This window comes from Canis lupus, chromosome 7 (genome assembly GCF_011100685.1).
Source record: "Canis lupus familiaris isolate Mischka breed German Shepherd chromosome 7, alternate assembly UU_Cfam_GSD_1.0, whole genome shotgun sequence".
In the NCBI taxonomy this organism is placed as follows: Eukaryota; Metazoa; Chordata; class Mammalia; order Carnivora; family Canidae; genus Canis; species Canis lupus.
This window is the reverse complement of record NC_049228.1, coordinates 14,093,037-14,104,714: the sequence shown is the minus strand read 5'-3', so window position 1 is coordinate 14,104,714 and position 11,678 is coordinate 14,093,037. Positions and strand designations below refer to the sequence as shown.

General features: G+C 34.7%; 1 protein-coding gene across 1 annotated transcript in view; it reads right to left on the bottom strand.

The window, feature by feature from the left end:
- The window catches only part of XPR1 (xenotropic and polytropic retrovirus receptor 1), a 213,827-nt gene that overhangs the window by 143,096 nt on the left and 59,053 nt on the right, over positions 1-11,678 (bottom strand).

Genomic DNA, 11,678 nt, shown 5'->3' with positions numbered 1-11,678 from the left:
AGGTTGTCTGAAAGAATTTGGTGCCTTTTGTGGCAAAATGGCGCTAGCATAATAACTGGAATATTGACTCTTAGGTTACTTACATAATTAAAGCAATAGTTTTAGAGCTAAAAAATATGTGTACATGCTAAACTTCGGGAGTTTTTTTAAGTTATAATTTTTGTTATGTAGTATTGCCAACAGTCACTTTATGACTTTATCACCATTTTGGAGTTATATAATATAAAAAGCTTCAATAATTTATGAATGCTTTAGGTACTTACAGGGTATGACTCCCTAAAATCTCCTGTCAAATATAAAGCAGAAACTAAAAAAGGGGAGAGATGTTTTTCATTTGTTGGTCTTTAAGAAAATACAAAAAAGGCCTTTAACATTTTTCAGTGACAACGCTATATGGTTTACCAGGAACTATCATTCCAAAACTGTGGGAAAATAACTAATATACAGAGGACATCTGCTGTATTAAAATATAAAATTAAAGAGAATGTTCTCCATCTACCCAACATAATTATTTTATTCTTTAAAATACAGAGTAATGATAAAATGCAATGTATTTACATTAGAGGTCTTGGGGACATTTGATAATTCCACTGACCTGTGTAAATACACCACCTGTCCAAAACACACTAGTCTATAAATAATCATAGCTCTTCGCATCCCCAAAATGGAAACATCATTTCAGGAGGAAAGCAAAGCAAGAGAGACAACTGTGTCAGGTTGAAAAACAGTCTGAACTCTATTTTGGGACCATGTTCTGATAGTTAAGCATTTAACTTTCTTAGGCAGGATTTTTCAAAAGAATTGTCAAATCACAGGTTAATAACCATAAATTAACTTATCAGTTAAAAACAAAGTAAAACTACATTTTCATTCAACTAGGTTACATTATATATCAGATCATTTTATACCATAGGCCAATCTGTCAACTAATTTCTTCAGTTTCATTTAGTCCTTTCTTAAAATGAGAGTTCTAAATAAAATTAAAATGTATTACTGATTGTATAAATTAAAGTAACATTTTAAGGTCTAACTCTCTCCTTTACACATTTTTTTTAAAGATTTTATTTATTTATCCATGAGAGACAGAGAGAGAGAGGCAGAGACATAGGCAGAGGGAAAAACAGGCTCCCCGTAGGGAGCCCAATGTGGGACTCCATCTCAGGACTCCAGGATCACACCCTGAGGCGAAGGGAGATGCTCAACTGCTGAGGCACCCAGGCGTCCCTACACATTTCTGTTTAAATGATCATTGTATGTAACAAAAATCTAAATTCTAATACTGTGCCTTAGAAGGACATATTTTACCTATATTGGGACAATGACATTCAAACTATGACCCACATAACCAGTGGCAAAACGACACTTCCAGTTCCTGCTCAAACCCAAGACAGGCACAACTTGTTTCCTCACCTCTCTCAAAGACCTACTTTGATACTACCCCAAGTGCACTGCAAACCAACTACTAACAAGTACCTAAGTTTACTTGTCAGTCTGTCAAATTCAACACTCTCAAACTTGTTGGCTTAATGTCAACAAATAGTATCAAAAAGAAAAAACGGGAAGATAAATTTATCTAAACACTGAAATCTTACATTCTTATTTTCTCCAGAGTCAGCACAGAATGGAGGAATCTCCTTATAAATGCTAGTGACATCTCACCACCCCATGCTCTGATCTTACTCTCTGATAAATTCTACCTTTTCCACATTCTGATATGGATAGTATAACACTGATTAAGGCACTCTATATGGGCAAAACTCCTGAATTTTACTGGCTGATACAAAAAGGGACAATAACATTCTAACTCTATGGTTTTTAAACTTTAGAATCCCTTGAAGAGTTTGTTAAAACACAGCTGGCCAAGCCCTTCCCTTGATTTAGTAGGTCCAAGGTGAGGTCCAAAAATTTACATATCTAAGATTTATTTATTTATATTGAGAAAGAGCTTGCACAGGAGCAAGGGGAGGGGCAGAGAGAGAGAGAATCTCCAACAGACAGAGATCCATCTCTAACCCCAATATCATGACCTGAACAGAAACCAAGAGCTCAACTGACTGAGGCACCCAGGTACCCCCTAAAATTTACATTTCTAACAAGTACCTAGGTGATACTGATGCTATTGGTTCAGAGGAACACATTCTGAAAATCATTAGTCTAATAATCTGAAATTGTAATATTCATTTTCGTGTTCTACACACAAAATCACACCTCAGATTGCTCTAAACCCACCAATTTATAAATGTTACTTTATACTAACAGTTTTCAAATTTCTCTTACTGGATGATAGATATTTACAATATGTATTTTCTCCAGTCTTTTATGCTGTATCTACTTAAAAAAAAAAAAAAAAAAAAAGGTTCCAGGGTTCCAGAAGAGGCTGTCACATTACCTACTGTTTTAAAACAATGGAACTTCAAAGTCTTCAGTAATTCTATCATGTCACTATATAATTTGCCATTCCTCATTAATGAAATTTATTCTCTAAGACACTATGCTTAGGTTTGGTTTAGATAACTAAGTTTTCCTTTAAATATTTCTTGAAAGATAAACTAATAAACATTATCATTAAGGCAGCTCCTCTCCTATCTCCTAGTACTTTCTGCTCTCTTTTCTTCTGTCAGAACCACTTATCTTTTCATAAACCACACTTTGGCTCTATTGATCTCTAAGAAATAAAATGTTAGAAAGATGCTTAAACACATCAATATTTATTAAACATCAAATTCAAACATTTTGATCCAGCAGACAAAACACTAACATACCTCTCCAATCTTCTTTCAGATTCTCTTATACGATATGATCCCTTTTCTTGCAAGTCTATCTGCTGCTAACTGTCCATTAGATTTCATTCCCCTCAAGTGAAAAGTTTTATGTTCTCCTTTCAATTAATATCATGCTTAAAATAAGCTTGAAAGAAAAAAAAAAGCTTGAAAGTATTAACTCACTTTTACCTGACTGCATTCAATTCATTCCAATAATTTTTTATCTGCTAACACATATTACATATGAACTATATTGTTTTGTACCTTCAAAAACTGCTTTTATCAGGCATTCACTGTGTATTTTCATGTTCAAAAAAAATTGTGAGGTTCTTCGATTTTTTTTATTCCTTCATTTAAAGAAAACTATTTCATACAAGACAGCATGTAATAAATACTTACTGAATACCACAACTTTGACAAATAAACAAGTTTACTAAATATCAGTGTGGAAAAGAATGTCAGTGCTTACCAATATAATTGTAACTCCTCTTCTGCTTGGCATACAAATAAACAATACTTTCCAGTTCCTCTGCAATTAGGTGGGGCCACATAACAGACTTCTGGCCAGTAGAATGCAGATGTGAGTGATATATTCCACTTCTGAGCCTCGGCAATTAAAACCTCCCACACAATATCCAACCCACTTTCCATTTCTGTGGTGACCTTAGAGGTCACATATTGAAAATGACAGAAATATAGGAGAGAAGAAGGCTGAACCCTTAAATCACTTTTTGGAAGGAATATATCTAGGAAAATGTCCTAATCAGGCTTATCCATACTAAACTTTGTGTGAATGAGAATTAAACCTTCATTAGGTTAAGCCACAGAAACTTGGATTGATCTGTTACAAAACTGGCATTATTATCAATACAGCCAATAGTGTTCAGGAAATTAAAGAAATCCCTCCCCCTTTTTTTTTTGCAATTTCCCAGAGATTTAACTTAACTGTGCATTGTCCTGAGTACAGTCATAGAGTATTAATAGTCTTTTTCACTCAGAAATCAGCATTACTATATTATTAAAATACATTGTATAGTACAATGAAGTAGATGACATAGTCTGGCACTTAAAATGTATTTCAAAATGATTTCTAAGAAAAAAAAGAAAGAAAATGATTTCTTTTTTTTTTTTAATTTTTATTTATTTATGATAGTCACACAGAGAGAAAGAGGCAGAGACACAGGCAGAGGGAGAAGCAGGCTCCATGCACCGGGAGCCCGACGTGGGATTCGATCCTGGGTCTCCAGGATCGCACCCTGGGCCAAAGGCAGGCGCCAAACTGCTGCACCACCCAGAGATCCCCAAGAAAATGATTTCTTACACAGTATTTGTTATGAGAGCACTTATAATATTTTATTCATATTGGAAATAAAACTATATCTGAACCCCTTATAAGGGCTCCTTATTTCTAAGACCTATGCAAAGTAAATTTTCAAATAAAAAGAGAAAAACAACTAATACTGCGACCAGAATAGGTTGATTCCATTTAGTAGGGAACAAGTGTTAATGTTTAAGCCACAATACCTACATCATGTTCTGTCATACTGTCCTGATTCAAAATAAATAGTAAAAACATTTTAATAGTAAGAACATTCACTGTCTTGAAAATTATGTTGCGCACACTCACACAAACCATTTGCTACAAACAACAGAAAAAATGAAGTAGGAATAATTCCAATTATGTATTCCTTTTTTTCTTTTTTTAAGATTTTATTTATTTAAAAGAGAGAGACAGAGATAGCCATCAAGATAGCACAAGCAGGGAGGAGAGGGAGAAGTAGCAGGGAGCCAGATGCAGAGCTCAATCCCAGGACCCTGAAATCAGGGAGCTGGAGCCAAAGGCAGATGCTTAACTGACTAATCCACCCAGGTGCCCCCCAATTGTGTATTCTGATTCAAACTATCAAAATCATTTAATTTCTTGGTTTAAAAAAAAAACTTTCCTCAAAGGGAAAATAATTTTAAGTATACCAACCACATGAAGTTAAAAAATTAAAATACGACTTAAGATTTCTAAGAATCAGCAAGGATACCAGAAAGATTTCCTAACAGACAATATCACACAAAGACCAAATTATGCTGACTAGTGTTATTTTCTATTCAGTAAGTGCACCTAGCCTTTAATTGAAAAGGAAAAAAAAGATGTTGACCCTAATTTTCTGACTCTTGTTTTATGACAGTCCTCAGTTTTACTGGCTGGCTTCCTGGCTTTATAACTGATATTACCAAGATAAAATGTTCCTAACAAAAACATGTCTTTCTAAAGGCAAAGAAATTAAGAACTAACAGGTTATCCCCCCAGTACTAGAGGAAACTATAAAACTCTATTAAATGTATAGAGCATGTCTCAAATGGCAGTCACCTCCCAAACCTTAATAATCTATCACAAAGTAATTACTTAATACAGTTAAAAATTTTAATGAAAACCATTACAGTAGTATTGGTGAAGAAATCCAGAATGTATTCAGGAAACTTTTTATGTCCCACCATCCACTGACTAACCACAACCTAAGAAGCAGCCTTCTTAGGCTCTTATCGTTAAAAATTTCATTTCTGCTACAAGGTTAAGCTGTTCCCCCTAGTCCATATACACAAACACTGTATGTTACTCAAAAAGGAGAAAGTATAACTAAATCATATTAGTGAAGAATTAAACATAAAAAACAAATTCTAATATGTCACTGAATACACTATGAATACACTATGCACCATGAGGAAAGTGTTACAGACATGGAGCTGGGGGGGGGGGGGGTGTCTGTCCTAATTTGATTTTTAGTAAAAGTTGCAATGAATCTTAGCGAGCAAAATACTTGAAATGAAAAAGAATAAAACTATGAGAAATACACCTTTTTTTTTCCTTCTTACACATAATATCCCTTCAGTTTCTCTGCTCTATACAAAAGGGATAATAATGACAATCATTTGTAAATGAAGGGTAATATTTGTTTCTTGTTTGTGTTATTTCATCAATGCATTTAGCCTTTTAAAGTGTCTGATGTGCTTAGTTAGCTAAGGAAATATGATAATCATATATGCTTATTTCTGTGCCATAATTTTAGCTTCATTATGTCAAAAGAGGATAAACCAGATTAAAAGTATTAGTAATTTCTAGAACATATTTGTAAAAAAAAAAAAAATACAACTCCTGGTGAAATCATGATGTGCTAGTATTATTTTTTCTACTGCACATTAAGATAACAGAAATATTAGAGAGAAAATGTTTATTAAGAGTACTTCTTAAAATAATCCTATCTGTTGGATACATATTACATTTTAGGAACCACGTAAGTTAGACTATGTGACAGGAAAAACTCAAAGCCACTTACCTAGACAGATAATGTTAAACTCATGACTTAAGAGGTTAAAAACAAGAAAAAAAAAGAATAAACACCATATAAACCTTGAAATTATTTACCAGACTTGAGGAAGACCCTTTTATAGTAGCATAATTCATATACGGTAATAATCTTCATAAAGTAAATGTTTGTTGGGCACGTACTGTATACAAGCAGAAGGTACTGGGAAGAAGAGGTATAAACCTATAAATAAAACGTATACACAGGTAACTACAATACAAATTAGAATCTAGTCAGTGCCATGAGGGAAAAAGAAAGAGCTAGGAGTATTAGGAAAATATTACTTTCTCAAAAAAAAAAAAAAAAAAGGAAAATATTACTTTGAAGAATATTATAGAAGGCTTTAGGGGGAAAAAATGACATTTAAATGAATCTATAAACTCGGACAAAATTCCTCTTGGTAGATATAGGAAGACAGTTGCATTCCTCCTAGGAAGGTACAGCATAAGCAAACATCAACTCACTAAAAAAATGCTGAATTTTCAAGAAACAGCAACTAATTGAGTTTAACCTTAGAAAATACTGAGAAGCATGCTAGAAAGTTAGATGAGATAAACGCATCTGCAAACCAAGTAAACAAGTATTATCTGATAGACAATAAAAAGTTTTGAACAGGAAAGTAACAAGATTAAATTTTGGAAGCATAATATGGTAGAGTTAGAAAATCCAATTAGGATACTACATTACAGTACCCAACCCAGTGCTTATTAAACAGTTGGGTCTGGGACCCCAAATTATCGATGACCCCAAAGCATTGTTATACAGATTATATCTATGGATATAAACCATACTAAAAATTAATGCAAACATTTATAATAATTAGTTACTAATTCAGTTTAAAATGGTGATAGCTGTTGACTAAATTTAATGTGGTAATCATTCCCCAATATATATAAATATCAAATCATTATGTTAGATACCTAAAACTAATATAAAATTACATGTCAATTATATCTCAATTAAAACAAGAAAAAAATACACCCATTAATGCGTTGGCATAAGTAACATGTTTTAAGAGAAATAATTATACTCTCCAAAACAAAAGAAATGTAGTGAGAAGATTAGCACTGTTCTTCGTTTTTTCACATCTCTTAAATGCCTGGCTTACAGGAGACAAATGTATCCTGTGGTCTCCTATCTGCTTCTGCATATAGTCTGTTTCACTATGTTGTGATTGAAGAAAACGAAGCCTCACACAGGGTGCCTGGGTGTCTCAGTGGCTGAGAATTTGCCTTCGGCTCAGGTTGTGCTCCTGGGGGCTGGGATCGAGTTCTGCATGAGGCTCCCCACAAGGAGCCTGCTTCTCCCTCCACCTCTCTCTTTCTGTGTCTCTCATAAATAAATAAATAAATAAATAAATAAATAAATAAATAAATAAATAATAAATAAATAAATAAAACCTTTAAAAAAAAAAGCCTCATACATACATAGCTGGAAAAGGGAAATATATCTTAATATTCTTTACAGATAACTGTAGATATTCTTTTTGACACCATACCAAAACTCAACAATTGGTAGCTTCTTAAACTTAGTTGCAATGCATAGGATCTTTTTTACACTGTTAACATTAAAATCCTTTGTCTATCCTATACTTTGAATGGATCTTGCATCCATTCATTATTTTGTAAAATCATGCACTAGTCATTTGGAAAATATCAGTTCTCTGGATTATTCAGAGTTCCAAAAATTGATACATTTCATTCTAACATGTAAAATTTTAAAAGGGCCTTAGTTATTAACACTACTTCTGGTCTCAAAAGAAGTGTTAAGTATTAGGAAGCTGTCAAGCTTACAGTGGCAGATAAAGGTTTTTTTCAAAATTCTAATTTTCATTTAAAATCTCAAATTTCTTATTGGCAACAAATACTGTCAGTTGTTTTTCTTGAAGTGCTACTTACTGGACAAGCAACTGTAGAAGAGTAAACAGCTCTTTTGTAAAATGTCTTATGTTACTTTGGCTGCTTTTACTACCTAGGTCACCTCCGCTATCAGTAAACAAAATTTCCTTCAATATGTATTCTGCATCTGGAGTAATAAAAGTGACTGATATTTTCAGAATAAAGGTCAAAATTATTCCTTGTAAGGAGAAATGGTTCAACTAAATCATATTATATATGGGAAATAAGTCTATATTTTATTAAATGGCTCTTATAACTGCATCCTTTTAATTTTAAAAAATGCTTACAGATTTGTACTTTCAGGAAGAATGAAGTAGGTCAAAGCAAACACACTGCAACAACTAGAAAGGGCTGAATAAATTTTAAAACCTTGTTTGTATAAGTATCAGAGCACCATGGGACCACAAAGACTTAGAGACAGAGGAGAACTACTCAGAGTAGAACTAATCATCACCAATTGCCTTTTTGTTTCCAGACTAAGACCGTTTCTGATTCAAGGCATGGGCTAAACACTGGGCTTAGCCTAGCCAGGGAATCTCTGATCTGGGAATGGGGGGGTGGGGTGGGGGGGTGGAAGGGGAATGAACTAGTTTTTTTAGTGGTTGCATGGGATCACAAACTCGAGCATACAGAAAAACCTGGCAGAAAGAGGCCCTGCCTCAAGTATACAACTAATCAGTATGCTTGCTCCTCAAAATATTTACCAAGTTGTAAAGTACATGGGGCAGAGGCTAGAGAGTGGGCTGAGAACCACTGAAAAGCAAAGCTGATTTCATATAGCATTTCAGGACTGAGGAGACAGATCTGCCAGGCTCTTAACCAAAGCACCTGAAAGCCAGGACTTAGGAACAAGGGCAACCAGAATTTTAATAAAACTTCTAAAATTGTAGTGAAGCCCAAACCCAGCTCAATCTCTGACTGAAGTACTCAGCCACTGACCTATCAGCCTAACATGGAAAAGAAAATCATCTCTAGTCAAAGATGTTATTCATCTGAAAACTCTTAAGCTTTTTTTACATACGGTGTTCTACATAGAATGAAAATAGGCAAGAAAACACGCTAACCAAGAGGAAAAAAGCCAGACAACAGAGGAGACTCAAAGATCATTCAGATATAGGATTTAAAAGTCAAAGACTTTAGGGATGCTGGTGGTTCAGCTGGTTAAGCTTCTGACTCTTGATTTCAGCTCAGGTCATGATCTCAGGGTTGTGAGATCAAACCTCACACTGGTATCCACGTGGGCCTAGAACCTGCTTAAGATTCTCTCTTTCCCTCTGCCCCTTTCCACCCTGCTCATGCTAAAAAACAACAACAATTCAGGGACTTTACAATATCTATGATTAATATTTCAAGAACATATTGGGAGAAATGTACATAATAGGTGAAAAGATAAAATCATCAGAAAAACAAAACATACAGAAACAAATGAAATGGATATATTATCCAACTGAAATATACAATACATGAAATTAAGAATTCAGTGGGTTGATTTAACAGCAGACTAGAAACGGCGGAATCTAAGACTGGTATCCTGGAAGACAGTTCAACTGATAACATCAAATATGTTAAGAAGAGAGAATGGAAAAAACAGAAAAGAGTGTTGGAGACATGTGAGAGATGTGGACAGGCTAGCAGACATGAAGAAGACAGAGAATGGAGTGAAGCAATATTTGAATAAATAATGGCTGAGGAAGCTGCCCAAACTTAAAAAAAATCCACAGATTCAAGAAGTTCAGCAGACTCCAAGGTGAATAAATACATACAAAACCAAATCTAGGCTCATTACAGTACAATTGCTGGAAATCAAAAACAGGAAAAAAATTTTTAGAGCATCCATAGGGAAAGAGGCATATTATCTTCAAAAAGCAACAGTAAGACAGGCAACTGCCTTTCCATCAGAAAATACTGAAGCCAAAACCAATGGAATGGAATTTTTAATGTGCTGAAAGAAAAACTGTCAACCTGGAATTATACTCCCAGTGAAAACATCCATGAAAAAGGATGGTGAAATGAACCTTTTTGACAAACAAAGCCAAGCAGAATTTTCTGCCAGTAGATGTGTAGTAAAATAAATATTATCCACCATTATAAAATCATAAATTAAATAACTTAAAATTACATAATTAGTTAATTATGACACATAATGCATAATCTCAAAGCCAAAATAATTATTGATGTGAATCTGTAAAAATTTTAAAAAGTGACAGTAAAATTCTATAAGAAATCTTTTATTCTCATAGAAATACTTCAGGTATAAAACTAAAAAGGGGGCTATAAATACAACACAGATATGCTCAGGCTAACAGCCATAAAGGGAAATTACGTCAGTTGGCAGAATCACCTGAAGAAAGACAGTCTAACAATATAATCAAGAAGACAGAAGATGTTAAGACATACTTATTCCATACTCACACAGGAACTAGGCATCTCTAAATTTGGGTCTGATTAGAGATAATCCAAGGAGACCTACACCTCATGGTTTGTATACCAGGACATCTACTGGGGGAAAGTAGCTGTAAATTTGTGGGCAGAAAATGTAATAAGTCACACAGACAACCCCAAAGAGATGTATGCTAAGAACCAAGAGTGATTAGAGTGACAGAATTATTAAAGTTCTACTCTAAGTCAATAGGAAAATTTTATGATGATACATTTAGGGAGCTGGGAAATAAGAGAAAAAAATACATGTTTCAGTGTCTGTCCCCAGATCTTGGAACAAAACTCTGAGTTCCTAAAACCCTTGTAATCTTCTAAGCAGTAAGAGCACTAGAAGATCTTTTATTCTATTTTTCGGTCTCTGACCCTACTCCTGACACAGAACTCCTAAACCCCATGTAGTTTCCTGGGTGATAGGATCATCTTTTGTTCTAATAAGGAAATGTTTAGTGGGCTTCTTAGATGGGGGCTGGACACCCAAAAGACCAAGCCATGAATAGAAACTCGGAACTTCCAGCCCTTTCTCCTATCCTCCAGGAAGAAAAGAGGGGCCAAAAATCCAGAAATTGAGTTAATGATCGATCACACTTATGGGATGAAGCTTCCATAAAAATCCCAAGGTACAAGGTTCAGGGAGCTTCTGGGTTGCTGAGAGAATAATGTGCCCCAAGAGGGCATAGCATCTCTACAGCCTTTCCCACATACTTTGTCCCATGTATATCTTCCGTCTGGATAGTCATCTGTATTCTTTATCATATTCTTTTGTAATAAACCATTAAATTAGGTAAGCATTTACCTGTGTTATGTGCACCATTCTAGCAAATTCCTGAACCCAAAAAACAGGTCATGAGAACTCTGATTTATAGCCAGTCAGTCGGAAATACAGGTTACAACCTGGGACTTGTGATTGGCATCTCAAGTGGGACTTGAGCCCCTAACTTGCGGGATCTAAGACTAACTCCAGATAAATAGTGTCAAAATTGAAAGGAATTATGGGACACTGACAGTGTCACAAAGGACTACTTGGTGGGGGGGGGGGAGAAAACCTACACACTTGGTGACCAGAAGAGTCAGAAATGAAGTTTTCCCTCACACCACCTCAACCCAGCGTAATAAGGATTGTAGTGATGTGGGAAACAAAGACAAAAGAAAAAAAAAATTAAATTTCCTTACTACTTATAGTTCACTGACAAGTCCTTGAAATGGGTAGAGTGTTTACTACTCGG